This window comes from Pinus tabuliformis, chromosome X, assembly GCF_031772625.1.
Source record: "Pinus tabuliformis cultivar Carrire ecotype Pingquan chromosome X, CPIR1, whole genome shotgun sequence".
Lineage (NCBI taxonomy): Eukaryota > Viridiplantae > Streptophyta > Pinopsida > Pinales > Pinaceae > Pinus > Pinus tabuliformis.
The window spans coordinates 378,977,795-378,999,990 of record NC_142308.1 but is presented as its reverse complement, the minus strand read 5'-3'; positions in this window follow the sequence as shown (position 1 = coordinate 378,999,990).

The following is a 22,196-nucleotide window of genomic DNA, read 5'->3' as shown; positions in this document are numbered from 1 at the left end:
GCTAAATATTTAGCAAGGAGATACGTAGGCCCACCTATTTGTATTGACAATGGGTCTAAGGGGAGCCCCTTCCTTGTGAATCTTAGGAAGCCCATAGATTCTTGAAGTGAGAGGGTTGCTCTCAATAAGTTTATGGCTTATGGAGTTGAAAAATTTATTAGATTTAATAGCCAAGGAAACAACTTTCGAAACCTTTTATAATTATTGTTATTATGATTTTATAATAATAATAATAATAATCTAATTTTTAAGGTCATGGCCAAGAAATCTCCACGATTAAGATTTTTTAATCAAAAAGTGGCAATTCCTCGACAACACCACACTCAACGAACTTCTTCGCCATGACCTTCAATCGTCATGAAGTGATAGTTGTACCACTTCCTTCAACATCATTGAAGAATCTCGCATCTGACATATCCCATGCGACCTGAAAATTGTATTACCAAATTTCTAGCCAAGAAAGTAATTTTATCTATTAGTTACACTATGCATATATTAATCATCAAGATTTATTCCCATTTTATTTTACAAATTTTAAACTGGTAAATAATTATTATTAAATTGTTATTATGATTTTATAATAATCATAGTATAACTTTTAAGGTCACAATCAAGCAATCTTCATGATTAAGAATTTTTAATCGAAAAGTGGTAATTCCTTGACAACATCATCCTCAGCTAACTTCTTTGCCAAGACCTTCAATTTTCATGAAGCAACAGTTGTACCACTTCCTTCAACATCATGTAAGAATCTCTCCTCTAACATATCCCATGCGACTGCATGAATCATAGTTTGCAAGAATGACATGCGTTAAATCCCCTTGTGCAATCAATTAACCAAGTAGCTAATTTGGTCGTAGCACTAACTCCACAAGAATGCATGCACACCAACATATGCAACCATCGTCACATCTTCTTTGTTTTACGAGCTCTCTTTTGGTTCTTGTCATCATGAATTTGTTGAATTTCCACGATCTTGGGTATAGGTTAGAATCTTAAAATCACTGACACTATCAAACCAAGAATCTCAACCATAAATTACCTTGTGCAATGGAAATATAAAGTAGTAAATCACAAATGCACGGAACATAGACAACTTTTTAATTTTTCAACCCAACTTTTTTATATTAATAACATATAATACAATAGTCTAGGGATCTCGTACCATGGATAATGGCCCTCATACATCCACTCGTATAAGATACAAACTGGGACTTGGTGTCATTCTATCGACAACCAATCTGTCCTCAACAAGATACTCTGACCATCTGGTTGTCGTATGCTCTCTCAGCTCCTCTCAGCCATACCTTATACCTGCCTAGTCCTTCATCTTCCGATCTGCAACTCCTGCCTCTATCAATGCTCCAAGTCCATCAAGGCCACAACACATCGAGACTCCTATCGAGTTGTTCACAGCTCCACTTGTAAATAACTATTGATCTGTCCACTACTACTCGTCAGCTACTCAGGGACTTCAACCCACTATGGTCTTCCTACGATGCTTCGATGAAGACCAACATAGGGCTTAGAGGGATGCCACCTATCACTGCAAGATTTCCATCTCCCACAATGAACATGGGCTAGGAGGGCTGCCCATCATTTGTTGTAGAAGTCCTTCTCCACACACAAGTCTCGGGCTCCACAAATTGCTCCTAGTTGATCAAACCCTTGAGCTCATCAAGTGTCGCTCTCACAACCACCTTTGTCCATCAAGTTGTTTCTCACTAAGCTCCAACTTGGAAACTATGATGTTGTCCTCCAACAAACCATAAGTGCCCAATCTCGTCCACACTTGGTCTTCTCTCACACTGCCCTCCAACAATCTACAAGAGACCAAGTCCATGTTGTAGCATCTGCACCTAGTTAGGGCATCCCCACACTTGGGAGACCCTTACACATGCTTCCGATAGACTTCTCCAATCTGCCCTTTTCTCTACAACAGAGGAGCTATTGTGCAAATCTAGGCACCTTAATGTGTCCTTGCCTAGGACGCCATCAATCCATCATGCATGGGTCCATCTGCAACATACCTTGCTATTGTCCTCTTGCCTCTCGATCTAATGTGTATGTTGTCACCTTGGCTTCTTGGTAGGCCTCCCAACTATCCATGTGGGATCCTCCAAACAACTCCTAAGACCTCCTACAAGCATCCCACAAACTGACCCAAGCAATGGTCAACACTTTGACCCAATGCACAACAATCTTCTACTGCAAGTCTGCATAGTGTAGGGAATATGTCACTAGTGTAGGGCATCTAATCATCAGATTTCCCCCTCCTCCTTGACTTCCACAGGTTTCCTTTAACTAATCCAAATATTGGTCACATCTTGACCCAATACACCTCCACAAACATTGCTATCACCACATTGCACTATTGTACTACTTCACTAGTGGTTAGGGCACACCACGTTGCCCTCAACCTCCACGCAACTCAACAAGCAAGCCCTTCTAGGGCTGCGGTTCTCCAAGGGAGAGGCCCTCCACACTTACGCTGCCCCTTTGTGCCTTGTATCACCCAAACGCAGCACCAAAGGATGGCCTAGCTGCTGGCTATGGCTTGCGGCCTAGCACAACAACTGTTGTAGCCTTCGGCCTCCCTCCAGACCTCCACAAACTGCCCTCAAAACAAATTTGTTTGTCCTCCAAATCTGTGGCCTTCTCTGCCCAACAAAAGCACCCAAGAACAACCCAATTCATGCCTCAAAACAACCCTTTCTCACCACGCTGTCACCTACAACAAACAGAGAATATCATGCTGCCTTCTAGACCTCCTCACGCTGTCCCTTTGACTCTCTTCTTGTTGCGGCTAGACCTTCTTTTCTCCATCGAAATTTTAGAGGATGTATTGCTCTCTTGGATGCTCTAAAACACATCACTTTACCTCATATTTATACACATATGAGGGCTCAACGAATTGATGAAGAGACCCTTCTATTGGACTATGTTTACACCAAGCCTACATGACTTGGTAACCAATAATTAATTAGTCAACTTCAAAAATTCATTTCTCTCTAACAACAACTCAGATTCAGACAATTCTCGATGCATTGGAATCGTATCGCCAAGCACTATCATCCTCATCCATCACATGTCGTAACCCCATCACATTTTTGGCCCAAATAACAATGGGTGTAAAACCCCCAAGCTTGGACCTCAAACCCACAAGCCCATTTGTGGTGCTTTGACCTCCAACCCTCGAACACTAGGGCTTGGAGTACCTCCCAAGCTACAAAAAAATCAATAGAATTTCCCTTCAATGGAACTTCATGCTTGAAAGGATCTCATCGTCTTGAGCAATTGATGGTGATCCCATCTCCTCTATGTGCTCAGAAAGACGGTGGTGTAGGGAAGTCGTTGGTAGAAGGTTCCCCTTGTACGATTCAAATCTAGAGGGGGGTGGAGTATGTATGCGTATGTATACTTTAGTAATTAAATCACTTCTCCCTTGTCCTACAAACAAGGGGTCTCATAAACCAATTTGATGTCTAGCATGACCACGATCTTAAAACTTATATTATTATTATTATATACTTTTTAATTAATCAATTTAATTAAAAAGGTAAAAAACAACTATTTTTAAGATAAATTTCAACTATTAATTTGTCATTACTACTAAAGATATTTAAAAATATTATGTAAAGGTTAAATACTTACCATCCACTTAATAATTATTGACAATTAAATTAAATTTTAAAAATCATATACATATCACATATTCATTTACCTTAAAATAAAACTAGCAATTGCACCAGATGTTGCAAAGGAAATGACATAAGGCATAAATTCGAGAAAAATAACATGATCTTGAACACCCACTAATTCTGCACCTTAAATGCCCACTATGTGGGAAGAAGAAAACCTTCAAGCATTTGTTCTATTTTTGAAAATATGCTCATTTTAAGGTTTGTCCTTCCTTGCTCTCATCTAATATTCCCTCAAAGATTTATGTATTGGAAGATCAAACACAAAAACTAATCCCTCCTTCTTATTCATGCCATAAGAAAGGGATGCTGCAATAGGCTTATTGATGGTTCTTTTGACATCCAATCCTGCAATTTTACCAACATATTTCATTGTGTGGCACTAAATATCATTAAAATAGCCATGTCGAGGTATGTGTTGTGTAACTATCGTTTTATACGTACAAGTAAATTTGTAATATTTTTACACTTTCTCACTTGATGGTTACATTGATCAAGGTTAGAATCCTCACCATGCCCCTAACATAATGCATTTTTTTCATCCTTTTCTTAATGCATTTTTTTTCATCCTTTTCTTAGCTAAGGAATCTTATATTATCCCAAGTCCTAAATTTGAGTATGATTACTTTAATGGACTCCACTATCTCTCTTATGCAATGAAATTTCAATATAATATGATTTGTTTGTTGATAAAACTCATGCAAATGTGTTACAATTGTCACAACAAATAAGCATAGGCCAATGGTCTTGTCCAATGTTTTTGCAAAACTAATCCAACCAAACAACATCCTTGGAAACATTTAAAGTTGTGATTTACTCTCATTTAGACATAGAATAAGAAACCACTTATTGTTTCTTACTTTGCCAATTGACAACTTCTTCAAATATCATAAATGTGTATTGATTGTCCATATATGCCCTCTGTTGGATCATATCATATATAATTAACCTAATATAGGTGTAATTTTAGGTCATAACAATGTTGCATTCACTCCTCTTCTGCCCTTTTTGATGGCAATGATAACCAATCTACTCTTGCCACTTTCTACCTTTATTGGCATATCTTGCTCTAGATCTATATTTCCTCCCACTAGAACTCTCATCATTTCACTTATTAGAGTGACCCCTAGTCATAAAGCTTATGAATCAATGCTTATTTCAAAGGTTCTTTAGTTTATATTCTCCTTTATTGATGGGCCAATAATTTCATCTAATTTTTTATTCTCTACATTTCTAGTTATACTAATGGAAACTATTAGATTCTCCAAAAAATTAGAAAATTATAGAGCAAGGCTATGCATAACCCATTGGCCCACTTCATAATTAATGGCCTTGAGCTAATTAAGCAAGGCATTGCAAGCATTAAGATGATCTATAACCCTATCACTATCCTTCATCTTTAGAGAAAACTTTTTTTATAGGAATATTAAATTCATGAGGGATTTAGCCTAATAGAATGAGTCAAGCTTATCCTAAAGCTTCTTTGTTGTAGAATCCCCTATCAAAATCATTAATACATAATCAATTAAATTAAGACCAATCAAATTAGTGGCCTTATCATTCATCTTGTCCCAATCCTTTTCCTTTGTGGTGTTGGGATTTGTGTCCATATTCAACTTACACAAAATGAAGTTGTGCTCATGGTTTCTCAATTTCCAAATGACGAGGTGACATTTCTTCTACCATAGAGATATTTCTTCCTCTCACTTGAGATGGCTACCTCAAAATCACTATTGTAGCACCAACACTTTCCTATTTGAGCTCCTTAACATGGACAATCAAATCTATCTAGTTCTTCAATCAAAACCTCAAAACAAGGCCTTAACAACCCAAAAGGACTCAATCACTCAAAAACCTCAAAACAAGGCATTAACAAATTCCATCACTCCAATTTCCTCCTAATGACAAAGGTGTCTACATGAAACCAACAATTGCTTTGATACCAATTTTTAAACCTTAGATAACAACCTACATCAAATGGAGAAGAATCTATTAAAAAATCAATAAAAAATAAAATTTTAAATAATAGAATAAGCAAAGTAGAAAATATCACATAATAAAAAATAAGTTTCCATTCTTGACAACAACCTACATCAAATCAAATCAAGAAGAATATATCAAAAAAATACTCAATAAAAAAATGAAATTCAAAATAATAGAACAAACATAGTAGAAAATCTCACACAATAAAAAAGAAGTTTTTATTCTCTTAGGAAAAATAATTGTCTGCGTTATTTGTTTTTTTTAATATATAGAATGCATAGATATAAAAATATTTTCATTTCTAAATTAAAATTATAAATAATTTACGTAAATCTTTTTCTAGATAATTTATACGTTTTATATACAAATAAAATACTATTTATATAAATAATATAATTAACAATATCATACAACTTTTACACTTCAACCATAATATTAAAAAAAAAAAAAACAAAAACAAAAACAAAAACAAAAAACTTAAAAATAAATATATTTAAACCTTGTGTAATTTATCATTTTATCATTATACATGAAAGGTAGGTTGAAACTCCATTCTCTACCCACTTTAAGATTCCATTATTGGTTTCCAATCTCTCCGTTTTCAAATCATACCAATTCATTCACATAAATTTGCAATCCACTCAAAATTAGAATTAGGATATGCATTTTTTTTCGCTAGTGAAAGATAACAAGATGTTTTATAGGATAATTTTAATAAAGTTTTATAACATAATTTTATTATTGAAGTATTAATCGGATTTTTATTATTTTACACTAAAATTTTAATATTAAATTTAATAATATATATAATGAACATGTATGGTGGGAAGCCAGCTCTAATACATGTTTATTGAAGTTCGTCTTCCATTTAGTTGAATCTTAAAGGAATGATGAATTTTTCTGTTATTTTCATCGATTGAGCCAAATTTGCTTACTATGGTACCAACTATTGTTAAAACTAATTAGGTAAAATGCCAAAGATTGTAAATACATTACCTGTTTGTGGTACCCTCCCGAATATAAAAACAATAATTCGTAAACCTATATAAACATGACATTTGATTACAAATTAATTGAGTATTTCTTAGAAAGTTTGATAAATTCTAGCTATTCAGAATATTTATTAATCGCATACAAAGGTGCATTTGAGTTGGAATGGGTGTTTACTAGTGCAACCATTGTGGTGAAATGGCAGCGAATGGGATTGTTGAAGGGGATGGGATTCGTTGCTCCCTCTGTGAGGGCAGACCAAGTCCGAAATGGTAGGTTTGACACGTTAGCACAACGATGACATGCCACAACAGGCTTGTAAACTCTCAACCTACAAATCTCCACAGAGGGCATCAACTTTTACATATCATACTTCACCACACATTGTTGGAAAAACTTCAAATTTCACCTGGGTAAACCCTTGCATGTTGAATTTGACACACATGACATAATAGTTTCAACCTATTGTTATGCAATGTTTTGAGTTGTAGGTTCAATTTTTGCTTTTTTTTTGGGTGGATTCTGTTCAATTTGTGTCATGTCATGGTTTGCGATAACATGCTTGGATGAGAAATTCAAGTTAGCTAGCGTTGCACCATTCGAATTGTAAGACGTTGGGACATCACTAAAAGGAATTACTATGGTACCAATTAATGATTTAGAATGACAGAGAGATGGATACCCAGTTTGTATCCCTTTTTGGAATCAATCATCAGATGTCAAGCATTAAATATTTCCAGTGACGTCCCAAGGTCTTCTAATTCGGATAATGTAAAGCGAGTTAATTTAAATTTTTCATCCAGGGTTGGAACTATTATCCATGACATGAAGCAGATTGAATAGTCTTCACTAAAATGAGCAAATACTGAACCTACATGTCTAAACTGTGCACAACAATGCGCAATTGCAAGTTGAGTAGCAATTCGGTTGTGAGTTTATAAAGAGGAAGGTTTTTTTTTTTTTTTTTTCAATTGAATGATCTTGAGCTTAATTAATATAGGTTATGCATGTTATTTTGGGGAACCAAACCATCTAGAACTATAGGTTGAGAAGAGGTTGAGTGAAAATTCTCTGGGGTTGCATGTTAGGATATTCCGACACATAGGATATAGTTAAGTTCAACTTGGTCTAGTATAGAGTTAGGTAAAGTGTCTTTCTTTACCGTTGTACATTTTGTAACTTACAATCCGACGGTCACGATATGTAGTGATCCGACGGTTCACTCTCACCTCGGTATTACCGACACTTGATCCGTGGCTTGACACCCGATTGGTCCATGAGTTCTATTTAAAGCGCATGGAGGGTCATTGTTCGGGTAATCCGTGCATGAGAGAAGCTTATGTAAATTTTCATTCTTTGATTAATAAATTGCCTGTAGTACCCACGTTGGGACAGGTCGTGGACTGTTTCCCTCTTTGAGGGTTTTAACCACGTCAAAAATACTGGTGTATTGATCTGTGATCTGGTTGTGAGCGGTGTCCTTTTGGTATTCTTTCTGAGGAACTTACCCTGTAAATTCCTACATGGTATCAGAGCTATTTGAGGGCCGCGTCCGTTGGTGATCCAAATCTGAAGCCGGTAGAACTGCATGCGGCTGTCGTTTCCTAGATCTGCTGTTTCTGACTGCTTTCGGGCCGAGAGGACTGCTCTGTTGCGTTCGGAGCATCTGTTCCAGTGAGGAACCCCTTTCGTTTCACGCGAAAAGGTTTCCGGTAGCCCTAGCTGCGTCATTTTTCAGATCGGGAGGTATACAGTGTTTTTTGCAGTTTACTGTTATTTTCTCTCTGCTTATTTCGGTTTCGGTTTATTTAGCCTTTTTTTACCGGATCTATACCTTTCATTTCTGCGTATGCTCTTTGCCCTGCGACTCTGTGCGATCTGGGCAAATCAGAAACAGAAAGGAAGGATTTTTCTCATGCGTATGCTCTTTTCCCTGCACCTTAGTGTGATCTCAGAAAATCAGAAACATTGAGAAAAATATTTAGTTTTTCGGCTAAAGCTAACTTTGAGATTTTTTTTTAAAATTTCTAATTTTTTGGCTAAAGCTAACTTCGAGCCGCAAGGTTCGTTTTTCTTTGCATATTCGTGTTGGGTTTTATGTTTTGTGTTTTGTAGGGAAAAAGAGCTTTCTCAAGGCAAGCACGCAAACCAAGGCCCCCCCCCCCCCCTCTCTCTCTCTCTCTCTCTCTCTCAAATTTTTTGTATAGATCAATTGGTTCAAAGCTATTTAAGAGAGTAGAGGTCTTGGGTTCAAGTCTCCATTTTGTGGGGGCGGATTTTTTCATTCCCGCACATTCGCGCACTTTGCCGGCAACGTCAACAATTTTTTTTTCAAAAAGCCATAACTTCTTCATCCGGAAGCCTTTTTCAGGGCCGTTTTTTTTAAAACCGCCTATTTTTTCGAGATCTATCCATTGGAACACTTACTTTCAGCATCTTCAGCTTCAATTTTTTAAAAAAAAATGGAAAGTCCATGCCAAGTCATTCTTGACAGCACTAACTACTTCCAATGGGTAGCCTACATGGAAGATTTACTTAGAAATAAAGGTCTCTTCAGAATAGCCACAGACCAAGAGAAGAAACCAAAAGATGAAGACAAGGCTGCAAAATGGGAAAATAGACAAGACCAAGCACGTGGTTTGATAGGGATGTCTATTTCTCCTGATCTTAGATTCCACATTGCAGAACTTGAGAATCCTCATGAAGCATTAGAAAAACTCGCTAAAGTTTTTGGGATTAAAAATGAAATTAGAGCCCATCAACTTGAAAATGAGTTGCTTACTTTGGATCCTAATAATTTTTCTTGCATTGAAGATTTCTTGTCCAAATTCAAGACCCTTAGATATCTCTTGGAAGGTGTTAAAGTTAAGAAAGAAGATAGTAACCTTATTTATTCCATCCTTACTAAGTTGGGACCAGCCTACTCTGTATTTGTTTCCACTTTCCATTCTACAAGGGAAGCTTTCATTTGTCAAGGAAAAGACTACAAGGCCCCTTCCTTTGACTCCTTTTGTGATTCCTTAATAAGAGAACAAGAAAAACTCTTACACCTTGGTCTTCTTAATCTTGGAAACTCTTCCACGAAAGCGTTAGCCGCCCAACAGCAACCAAATTCAAAGAATCCTAAGAAGTCATATCCTCAAAAGAATGGTCCTAAACCAACTCAGCCTCAAAATGAAAGATCATTTCAGCAAAATGATAAGACCAATAAAAACAAATGGAAGAAGACTGATAGACATTGTAACTTTTGTAATCGAGATGGCCACTTAGAATCTAAATGCTTTAAGAAGATGGAAGCCTTGGAAGCCGCAATGAAGAAACATAACATCCATGTGGAGCCTACTTCAACTTCAACTTCCGGAATGGCACTTTCTGCATGTCGTTGTCAATCATCTCAGTCTGGTTATGCATTAAATGTATCTTCTTCTTCTTCTCATTCTCATGAGTGGCTCATTGATTCTGGAGCCTCTTATCACATGGCCAAAAACCAAGCCATGTTTTCTTCTTTAAATGATTGTAACACCAAAAATATATATGTTGGTGATCATAGATCTCTTAATGTTGTAGGGACTGGAACTGTTCATCTAGACAATGGTCAGTTTAATGATGTATTATGTGTTCCAACCTTATCCTGCAACCTTCTATCTGTCTATCAGATAACTCATTCAGGTGAAGGTAAAATTGTTGAATTTTCACCTCATGATGTTGTAATCAAGGATCTAAAAGATCCAAAACAGATTCTAGCTACTGGTCTTGCTGATGATTCCACAAGGTTGTATAAGTTTCACAACCTTGGGTCATCAAATCTTCCCTCAGTATTTGTTGCTCATAATGATGAAGTGAGCAAACTTTGGCATGAGCGATTTGGTCACTTAAACTATCGCTCCCTTCAGCATCTATGTAAAGAAAATATGGTGACAGGTCTTCCTATGGTATCTTGCAGAGATGGTGTTTGTTCCGGATGTGTACTCGGAAAACATCATCGGGACAGTTTTGACAAACGTGCCTCTTGGCATGCCTCAGCCCCTTTACAGCTTGTGCACAGTGATTTATGTGGTCCTCTTCCTGTTGCTTCATTCTCTGGCTGCAAGTACTTCTTAACTTTCATTGATGATTTCTCCAGACGCACCTGGGTATACTTCTTAAAACTCAAGAGCGAAGTATTTAACACATTTTTGGCCTTCAAAGCCTTTGTTGAAAAACAATTTGGACATCAAATTCTTAAGCTAAGAACTGATAATGGTGGAGAATATGTTAAAAACACATTCATCAACTTTTGCACCGAAAATGGAATTCAAATGCAACATACTGTTCCATACACTCCACAACAAAATGGTGTAGCTGAAAGGAAAAATCACACCTTAAAGGAAATGCCTAATTGTATGCTGCAATCTAAAGGACTCAGTCTTAGTTTTTGGGCCGAAGCAATTAATTGTGCAAATTATATAATCAATCGCACTCCTACTAAGGTTCTAGAGAATATCACTCCAGAAGAAGCTTGGAGTTCCATTAAACCAGATGTAAGTCACTTTCGTGTGTTTGGAAGTGAAGCATGGGCTCATATTCCAGATGAAAAGCATAAAGCTTTAGAACCTAAGAGTGAGAAATGTACTTTTGTTGGATATTCTGAAGATGTAAAAGGTTATAGACTTATTCCATTTAAGTCCAAAAATATTATCATTAGAAGAGATGTAAAATTTGATGAAAATAAATCGGCCTGCGAGCCTAGTCCGGCGGATGTGCCATCTCTTCCTATCTCTTCTACTTTTGAAAACATTTCTTCTTCAGATGATGAAAGCGAGGATGATAATCCTCCCCCACCTTCTCAGGATCCTCAACTTCCAAGATGGGTCCGTGCTACTCGGGATGCAGCAGGTGATCTTGCCGGTGATCCTACAGATCAACGACGTACACGTTCTCAGTTTGAAAGAGCCTCTTCTTTACTGGATCAAGCTCCAGTAAATCATGATCCTGACACTTTTGCAGAAGCTTCAGGCCATCCACATTGGGAAGCAGCTATGAATGAAGAATATCATTCATTGATGACAAATGATACATGGGATCTTGTTCCTCTACCAAAGGGACGCAAACTTGTTAGATGTAAATGGGTTTACAGAACCAAGTATGGACCAGATGGGAAAGTTGATAAACATAAAGCTCGTCTCGTTGCTAAGGGCTTTTCACAGGTTGAAGGCATTGACTACACTGAAACCTTCTCCCCTGTTGCCAAAATGAACTCTATCCGCCTTGTTCTTTCCCTTGCTGCCTCTTTAAAATGGGAAGTCCATCAGATGGATGTTAAATCTGTCTTCTTGCATGGGGACTTGCAGGAAGAAATCTATATGGAACAACCCATTGGCTTCATACAAACAGACTCCAGCCTTGTTTGTTGACTTAAGAAATCCCTTTATGGCCTCAAGCAAGCTCCTCGGGCTTGGTATGCCAAAATGGATAGCTTTTTTTTAGAATCTAGCTTTTCTAGGTGTCATTCTGACAATACTGTCTACACCAAGAAAGTGGGCAACTCTCTTATCATCCTTGTTCTTTATGTTGATGATCTTATTCTTACTGGTAGTGATCCCAACCTTATAAACCATGTGAAGTCCAGCCTTAAAAAGAAATTTGAAATGACAGACTTAGGACACTTACACTATTTTCTCGGTCTTCAAGTCTTGCAATCCAAGGAGGGTATTTTCCTTTCCCAGTCCAAGTATGCTTGTGATATTCTTCATCATTTTCACATGGAAGACTGTAAGCCAGCCCCTTCTCCCTTTCAGTCTGGAGTCAAACTTTCAGTCTCTTGTACTTCTCCTGAAGTTGATGCTACCTTATACCGTCAACTTGTAGGAAAACTCTTGTATTTAACCCATACTCGTCCTGATCTTTCCTTTGCTGTTGGCCTTGTTGCTCGTTTTATGCAAAACCCCCGTGAAAGTCATTGGAAAGCAGCTAAAAGAATACTTCGTTATGTTCGAGGTACAGTACAGTTTGGGATTCATTACAGTGCCAAAGCAGCTCCTCTGTTAGTTGGTTTCACTGATTCTGATTGGGCTGGTGACCCTGATGATCGGAAGTCTACTGCCGGTTATGTCTTCACTCTTGGTTCAGGACCTATTACATGGGCTTGTAAGAAACAGGCTGCCATTTCTCTTTCGTCAGCAGAAGCAGAGTATCGTGGTGCCGTGGAAGCTAGTAAGGAAGCCTTGTGGCTTCGTCAGATCCTATCAGAGTTTGGCTTTGAGCAGCAGCATCCAACCACACTTTGGTGTGATAATCAAAGTGCCATTCAGCTATGCAAAGATCCAGTCCAGCATCAGCGCAGCAAACACATTGAACTACACATGCACTTCATCAGAAAGCTCATTCATGACCATATTCATGAAGTGCAATATTGTCCAACAGATGATCAGGTTGCAGACATCTTCACAAAGGCTCTCACAGAGGCGAAGTTCACTAAACTTCGATATATGCTTGGAGTTCAGGAAGTTGTCACTAAGGGGGGATAGGCTCTAGTGCCTCCTTCCTTCTCCTATTGTGTCATATTTGTAAATCCTTCAATCCTATCCCAAGTTGTTCTTAAGGGGGGGTGTTAGGATATTCCGACACATAGGATATAGTTAAGTTCAACTTGGTCTAGTATAGAGTTAGGTATAGAGTTAGGTAAAGTGTCTTTCTTTACCGTTGTACATTTTGTAACTTACAATCCGACGGTCACGATATGTAGTGATCCGACGGTTCACTCTCACCTCGGTATTACCGACACTTGATCCGTGGCTTGACACCCGATTGGTCCATGAGTTCTATTTAAAGCGCATGGAGGGTCATTGTTCGGGTAATCCGTGCATGAGAGAAGCTTATGTAAATTTTCATTCTTTGATTAATAAATTGCCTGTAGTACCCACGTTGGGACAGGCCGTGGACTGTTTCCCTCTTTGAGGGTTTTAACCACGTCAAAAATACTGGTGTATTGATCTGTGATCTGGTTGTGAGCGGTGTCCTTTTGGTATTCTTTCTGAGGAACTTACCCTGTAAATTCCTTCAAAGTTGACTAACATGATCTAATGATCTTGAGCCTAATCAATAGAGGCTATGTGATTGTTGAAGGGGATGAGATTCATTTCTCTCGCTCTGAGGGAAGACTTATGGAAATATTTCATCCCAATTCAGATGATATGGTCAAGATCGAAATGGTAGGGTTGGCACATCAGCACAACGATGACATGCCACAACGGTTAAAAAAGAAATGCTCGTGCCATCATTGTGAATGGGAAAATCAAAGTAGAACCAATTCAAATGGAAAAATTCTTCTTAAATGGAAAACTGACCTACCTTTGAAATTAATGGATGGCTAAAAATCACTCTTGTAGTTATAAATTGCTATCTTTGTAGCTATATGTTTTGTAGACACGTTGAATGGAATAGAAAAGTAAGATATAATATAAATTAATTTCGAGAGATCCAATTCACTAATGTCATATCCATTCTGATCAACCAATTGATGCGGCCTATGTAAACCATTACATTTATAACATGCGAAAATCTCAGTAAGAGAGACTCCTTTTATCTATGGATTCAGAACTCTCAGGGTGAGAGATTATCATAGTTTCTTCCCTCGCTTGATGAAGTTCTTGCTTGACGTGTAGAGCAGAACATGACCCTTAACTGGGTGCCTTTGGGTTCCCTTGATAGAGATCTAGCAACATGAGCCTTAGTTGGGTGCCCTTATGTCTCACCTTGCTTAATGTCTAGATTCAAACAAGTGTCTTTGTGTCCTTTACTGGATGTTTCTTAATTTCCTTAGTGGTCGAGGTGGATTGTTAAATTTCTCACCACCTAGGTTTCGAAAGGACATGCATTGCTTTCAATTCGATTTCCTGAGATGACAAGCATAACCTGTATTGATTAGGATCAAGATCATTGGATCATATTAGTCAACTTGCAACCCCAGAGAATCTCAACCTGTAGTTTTAGATGGTTTGATTCCTCGAAATAACATGAATAGCCTATATTGATTAGGCTCAAGATCATTAAATTGGAAAAAATAACCTTCCTCTATGTAGACTCACAACCGACTTGCTACTCAACTTGCAACTACATGTGGGTAAACTTTTCCTTGAATTTGAGACATAAGGCAATGTAATTTCATTCATTGTTATGCATGGTTTAGACACGCAGGCTCAGTCTTTGCTCTTTTTAGTGAAGGTTGTTCAATTTTCTTCATTCCATGGATAGCAGTTCCAAGCCTAGATGAGAAAATTAAATTAACTCGCTTTACATTATATGAATTGGAAGACCTTGGGACGTCACTGGAAAGATTTCATGCTCCGGAATCTGATGATTGATTACAAAAAGGGATACAAGCTAGGTATCCATTTCCCTGTCATACTAAATCATTAATTCATACAACAGTAAATACTTTCAGTGATGTCCCAACATCTTACAATTCGAATGGTGTAGGGCTAGCTAACTTGATTTTTTCATCCAAGTGTGGAATCACTATCCATGACATGACACAGATTGAACAGAATCCATAAAAAAGAAAAGACCAAACCTACAACTCATAACTGTGCACAACAGCAAGTTGAAACTATTCTGTCATGTATCAAATTCAACATGTAAGGGTTTACCCATATGAAATATGAAGTTTTTCCAACAATGTGTGGTGAAGTATGATATGTAAAAGTTGACGCCCTCTATGGATATTTGTACGTTGAGAGTTTACAAGGTGGTTGTGAAACATTTTGTAGGTTGAAAGTTTACAAGGTGGTTTTGAAACATCTTGTGAAGTGCATAAAGAAAGACACTTTACATACAACAGCAAAAAGCAAGGGCCTTACAGAATCTCTGTCAAGTGGTATTTTTTTTTCTTTCCAAAGTGAAGCATGAACCTCATGAAGAATTGGTTTTCGGATGAAAACATAGAATAAAATAAGAAGGGTACATCTCCAATATTATTATTCGCCATTTTATAAATTAACATTATTATCCTCCATTTTATAAATTAAAAGTGGGAGTCATATTTATTCATGTTTGAGAGAAAGAACTATGAAAAATATTTGTTTCATTTTTTTATAATGTTATAAATAAAAAAATTAACTTATGAGAAGTGCAAAAAAAGTGTTTTGTGATGCTTTGTATTATAGGGAAAATTGTCGATACAATGATCAAAGTCTAAATAAGAAATGCTCTAGAGAACTTGCTAGGCTTCGTAGAGACGCCTCCAACTTACTCGTCCTCTGCTAAAAAATCTTCAATCTGTTTTAGTATCTGCTCAATTTCCTTTTGACTCTAGCCGAAATTATAATACTTTTTATTGTGAAGGCAATCCAAAAAACACAAACAACTCAAAAGCTTACAATTACTCTAAAAAATGTAATTCATTCTATTCTCTCGAAACAATCAATCTTCAGTTTAACAAGAATGTGCATTGGGAGGCCTGCCAAACCATAAACAACAAATCTTCGCTTCCATAAGAATGTGAGTCCTCTCCCACGTTGTAGAAAGGATTGTGCCATGCCCATGGTCTCATCAAATTCTCCCTTCGACACAAACGTCTGGAATCATTTATTTATTTTAATATGACAGACCATCAAACAACCAACAATGTTATCTCTCATTATGGCCGTTAATGTAATGGATAACACACTATTCACAAGTGAGACAGTTATAAAGCATGCCTGTTGATATTGCCAATAGCACAGAGTTTACCCATGAGACAATTATGGCTACAATCATAGGTGGCATAACCAATATCATTGTCTTATAACTCGAGTTTACCCATGAGATGGTTATGGTTATGATCATAGGTGGCGTAACTAATATCATCATCTAACGACAATCGATAACTCAATCGTCTGACACAAAAATTGACGGTGATCAACTGTGTAAAGTGGCAGTTGGGGGGAGTTCTTCCCGAAAAAAAAGAAAAAAACAAAAAACAAAACACCTTACAGTAATAAACATATAAAATATAAATTAATAATCTTTAAAAAATAAATATTATATATTTTTAAATTATTATATATTTATATTTTGAAATTAGAATAGAGCTTCCAAATTCAACAATAAAAACCTTTTCTAATTTTTAGTATTCAATTTTAAACTTACAAAAAACTTAACAGACAATACCATTTATTTGACACCAGTGCATCTCCCATATGCCGTCAGGGTGACGAGAGGTGGGAAGGTTCGTATTTTCACGGGCACCGTCATGTTTCCTCGTTAGTGATTAACAGACGTCCGACAATGGTCCACAATTTGGCTGTCACAAAGCACCGCATCATCGTTCTAAATTAGTGAAATTACTTATAGATACAAAAATAAATATGGAAAAAGTTTGGAATAGTGACATTGTGTAGGTGGACACCATTGACATACATTTAATAAATTATGTTTTGATGTTATAGAATTAGATCAGTGAGTTATTATGTTTTTTTCTAAGTTTATTTTTTAATGGTTATAAAAAAAAATGCATCCAACCATAAAGAAAAATGAAAAATTTGATGCTCATGTATCTACATAAAACTTAAAGTAACCATCATGAGAAACAAATAATCATCATCAAATTTTCACTTGACAAGTAAGACAAATTTGAAATTCCAAGCTTGTTACCAATATCTTTCACATGTTAGTGATGTTATTTATTTTAAGATTCGGTATTTGGAAGCAAAAGATCATCATTGTTATTTTAGATGTTTTCACGTGCAAAGAGAAATTTCGTTGGCATTTTGCGCGTAATATTTATTTAATTTATACCACTCTAGATTCATCTTAACTTTGGATCTACCAAACATAGAGAAGGATCAGATCTCTTTTCACTCTAAAAGAGGTTTGCATCTCCAAAGATTTGATTTTTCTGGGCACTTGGTAGATCAGGGGTTAAGATGGATCTAGATTGGTTTAATTACCCCCTTTATATTCCACATGAATACCATGGGTTCTCAATACCATGTGTCTTTTTTATTTTCATTATTAATTTGTTTTTATAGGGTTATTTTTAGTAAGTTTAAATGTTTACATTACATTACATTAATTTTTTGTATTTATTTTTATTTTTATGCAATTTGATTTATTTAAAAGGTTAATCATTACTTTACAACTTTGTGTAATGATTATAGTTCATTTATATGATTATACTAGATTATTTGTTTCAAATTACTCTAGTTTAATGTTTGATCAAATAATTTTTTACATTACATTAATTTTTTATTTTTATTTTATTTTTTTATTTTTATGTAATTTGATTTAGTTAAAATGCTAAACATTACATTATAACATCTCTACAATACTCAGCTCGAGAGTGCCTCCTCTTGATGCAATGATTATACTTAATTTATATGATTATACTAGATTTTTTGGGAAGTGTCTACCCAGGCGGAGGAATTGCCCAGATGGCCAAAAGTGGCCGGAACCCGAGCAAAAAAAAAATCAAAAAATCTTGCAGTAACAGTGTTTGAATCATATTTTTGATGGTGGAAATGGATTCAGCACCATCAAAAACTTCTAAGGCACCCAAAACCTTGAAGTTTGACAGTTGTAACCTGGATTTACAAAAATCCCTGCCAGATTTTATCAAAATCTTGCCAGAATTTTCATAATTTTCAGGGGAAAAAAGTAAAATCTTGCCTAAATTTTCATGATTTTCAAGGGAAAAAGTAGTCTGGTTAGACTACGACCATTATTTGTTTCAAATTACTTTTATTTAATGTTTGATCATAGAATTTATTTTAATTGGAATTTTAGATGAGTAAAGTAATTTTTAATTATAACTTTTGAACTAATAAACATAAATATTTTTAAATATATAATATTTCAAAACATTTTAACACTAATATTTGATATTTATAATCTTAAATATAAATTTTATCACTTTAAAATAAAAAATAAAATTTTTAAATTTAAAATATTATTTTAGATTAAAAAATTGTAATAATTTATATTAAAATAACAACTACTGGTTTGACAACTGAGTTATGATAGGTTTTCCCAGCCCGTGCAAAAAAGAAAACATATTATTAAAAAGGTTGTTATGATGAAGAAGAAGATAAGATGTCAAAATTATAAACTATAAGGGAATATGTCAAAATTATAGTCCATAAAGTTATCGAATATGAGGAAAAAATATCTTTAAAGAAACTTGAGTTATTCCTTTCATGTTAACCATTATACCTATAAAATTTTTGGATATGGATCGTTTTTTACTGAAAGATTAAGCCAATTTATTTTATACAAATTTGATTCTTTTCACATTTAACCATATGTATTTTTAAGATACAAATTATTTTTACTAAAAGATTAAACCAATTTTTTCTATGAACTTTTTAGATATGAATTATTTTTACCAAAGTGATGTGGTTGTTACAAAGACTCTCCAAAATTTTGCCTACACCTGAATTTTAGAGCCTACTTATGATCCCATGATCTGTCACCTTAAGTTGTTCATGGTCACTTTAGGATCAATTGATGATTTTCTAAGTGTTTAAGTCTCCTTCTGAAATTCTAAGTGTCAAAGCCACTTGCTTACACATGCTTCGCCTTTTGATGCACTTTCAAGCGCACCTTCTCTAGCAAGATTGAAAGTCAACGCCCAAACTTGCAAACAAGCATTGCACAATTCTCTAGAATAGTGCTTGTGTAATCGCTGGAAATATTGCATTATGCAGTCCCTGGTAACAATGCATGTGCAATCTTTAGAGATAGAGCATTACACACTCCTCCTAGAAAGTGTATTGCACAATCTATTCTGATAGTCGGTGTGTAATATCACATGACAGTCTCCCTCTCACTCTTGGTTGCATTGAATCTTCATTTCAGTGAGTTTTCTCAATCGTCACTTTTGCGCACCTTTACTTTAGCAAGTGTTGCTTTCACTTTCGTGATTGTTGTTTTTTCTTGCTTTCACAAGTGGTGATTTTGCGTTCTCTTCGCTATAACATGTGTTTCTTTCAATTTCTTTAGCTTTTGCAAGTGTCGTTTTCATTTTTTCCTACCTTTGCAAGTGTTGCTTTTAACTATTTGCACTCATGAATGTGTCGCATCTTAGCGCATCATTAGAGCTAGCTCTAAGACACTTTTCTACATTACCTGACCACATATATTATAAGAATATGTGCTAGACACTCTCCCATAACTTAGCGCACTTTCTAGTCCTTGTTGACACTTGTATTCTAAGTGTCACAAAGTGACGTTTCAACTATCACACTTAGAAATAAGTGTCGCTTCGTTGTTGCTTCAAGTTATGCATGTGGATTTTGAGTTTTGTGGCGTGTGTTGAAGTTATCTGGGTGTGAGATCATTTGTTTTATCTTGCCTCACTAATCCCACACTCAGCTATTTTTGGAGCTTTCACTATCTTTCCAACTTGCTCAATCTTCGACCAATATTTCTATTGCTTGGAACTGCTCATTACACAACCTTATCTCATAGTTAAGCACCCTTTCTTCCTAGAATTGTGCATTATGCAATCACTGTCTTCAAGGTCTATGCATTGTGCAATCACAGTGCATAGTCTCTGCCTCTTGTCCCTCTAAATTGCACAATTCTCTCTCCGGGTGAGGCTTTCACTACACACTGGGTAGTCTTAGTCAAAAATCAAGCCTCATTGTCTCCCCGACCTATGCAACTACACAATCACCTAGCTCAGTCTTCCCTTAACTGTGCATTAAACAATCATAGTGAGCAAACCTGCCTCACTACATCACTCTCTCCCTCAACTACGCATTTATGTCTTCCAGTCCCTTAGCCACTGCACATTGTGTAATCACAATGAGAAAGATTTTCTCACTATCTCACTGAGTTTCTCAATTGTGTAGTCCTATGTCTCTTGCCTTCCAAAACTACAAGCAATCCTTCTCCCTTATCTCACTGATTCCCTCAACTGCAAATTTCTGCTTCCATGTCCCTTAATTATTGTGCAGTGTATAGTCACAGTGACTAGACCCTCACCACTACCTTTTTATCTTGTGCAATTCGTAATCCATGAGCCTCCTTCTTAGTCCTGCATTCAATCTTAGATCCAATAAGTGAATTACATGAAGAAGTTAGACTAGGAGATTTTCGGACTGATGTCATCTTATCATGAGTGAATTTAAGGTACTGTATCTTGACATTATATGATGATGCTCAAGGAAGATTCCAAGTAGATATTGCAAGAACACACTTATGGAACTAAAGAGACAAAGAGACTATCAAGCAAGAAGATGAAGGGACACTAGGTCATGATGGAAGATTGAAGATGAATACCATAAGGAAGACTCCATATTATCCAAGCTCTCAGAGGATGGAAATTATTAGCACTTCGTAATTCCTCCAGGTTGAGGAGATGAACTCAAAGCTAACCACAAACCAAGCTTTAGGGCTAGAAGCTAGCCTTTCCAAAACCAAAGAGGGTTCTCTCTATATGAATATTCATTCACTTATATGAATGTTTGTCTTAGGCTTTAGACTAGGTATTAAGATCAGAGAGGAAAAGGTTTTTAAAATTTTGATGGCAGAGTGATAAATACATCCATTGGGCATGGAGTCATTTGTTTTAATAAATCTCAGTAATCAAGATGGGATAATGAGCAGTTCTATACCAAGGGAAAGATAACCAACACTTCTGGATCTTTAAATTCATTATAGTATATGGTGGAGGAATTGAGAATTACAATCCACTAAGCATAAAGCATCTAGCAGGGATGAATTTTACACTTAGCTTCAGATGAAAACATTGATATTATTTGAAAGGAATGAAACAAAGCACCTATCTTGGATGAATTATGTATTCATATGAATTTCATTCAAATAATGAGGAAAACAGATTCATGGATAACTGAAAGGAAAGAAAACACATAATCACAGTAGAGAACACATCACCAAAAATTGCTAACACAAGAATCCTTGAAAGAAACAACTCTGACCTTCTCCATTAATCACTGAGTATAGAAGATAGAAAATTATAGCATACACCAAATTTGTTCTCTATCACACTCGCCAATCCACCCTTTTCACACTAAAATTCATGAAATATATACAATTAGCTCATCCTTGGACTTAGGGAGTCAAGCTCAACCATCCCTAGGAGATAGAACTAGATACATCAAAATAGAAATGGTTAAAAATTGCTTTCCTAAAAGATAGAGAATTGTTTTGACTCATTAATTACATTGAATATTCTCAACAAAATGCATTAAATTCCTTAAAAAAAATGAGGCTTGAATCTCTAAAATGATAAAGATACTTTTCATGACCAATAAAACAACTTCCATGGGGTGTTGATTCGAATTTGATTAGTCAGCCGATGATTGTGCAAAAGTGCGGAAAATTCACATAGTGCAATTCTGCAACTGATATTTTTTGAATATCTCGTAAACAGTGAACTGGATTGAGTTTATTTTTTTCGGTAGGTTAATATCATTGTAATTCTTCTCCACAAAAAAATTGAGCTAAATCTGACTCACGAATTTCGAGAAAATCCAAAAATGGTTGTAGATGACGATGGTTCATTTCTCGAAAACCGTGAAGATTTTTGACCCAAAATTA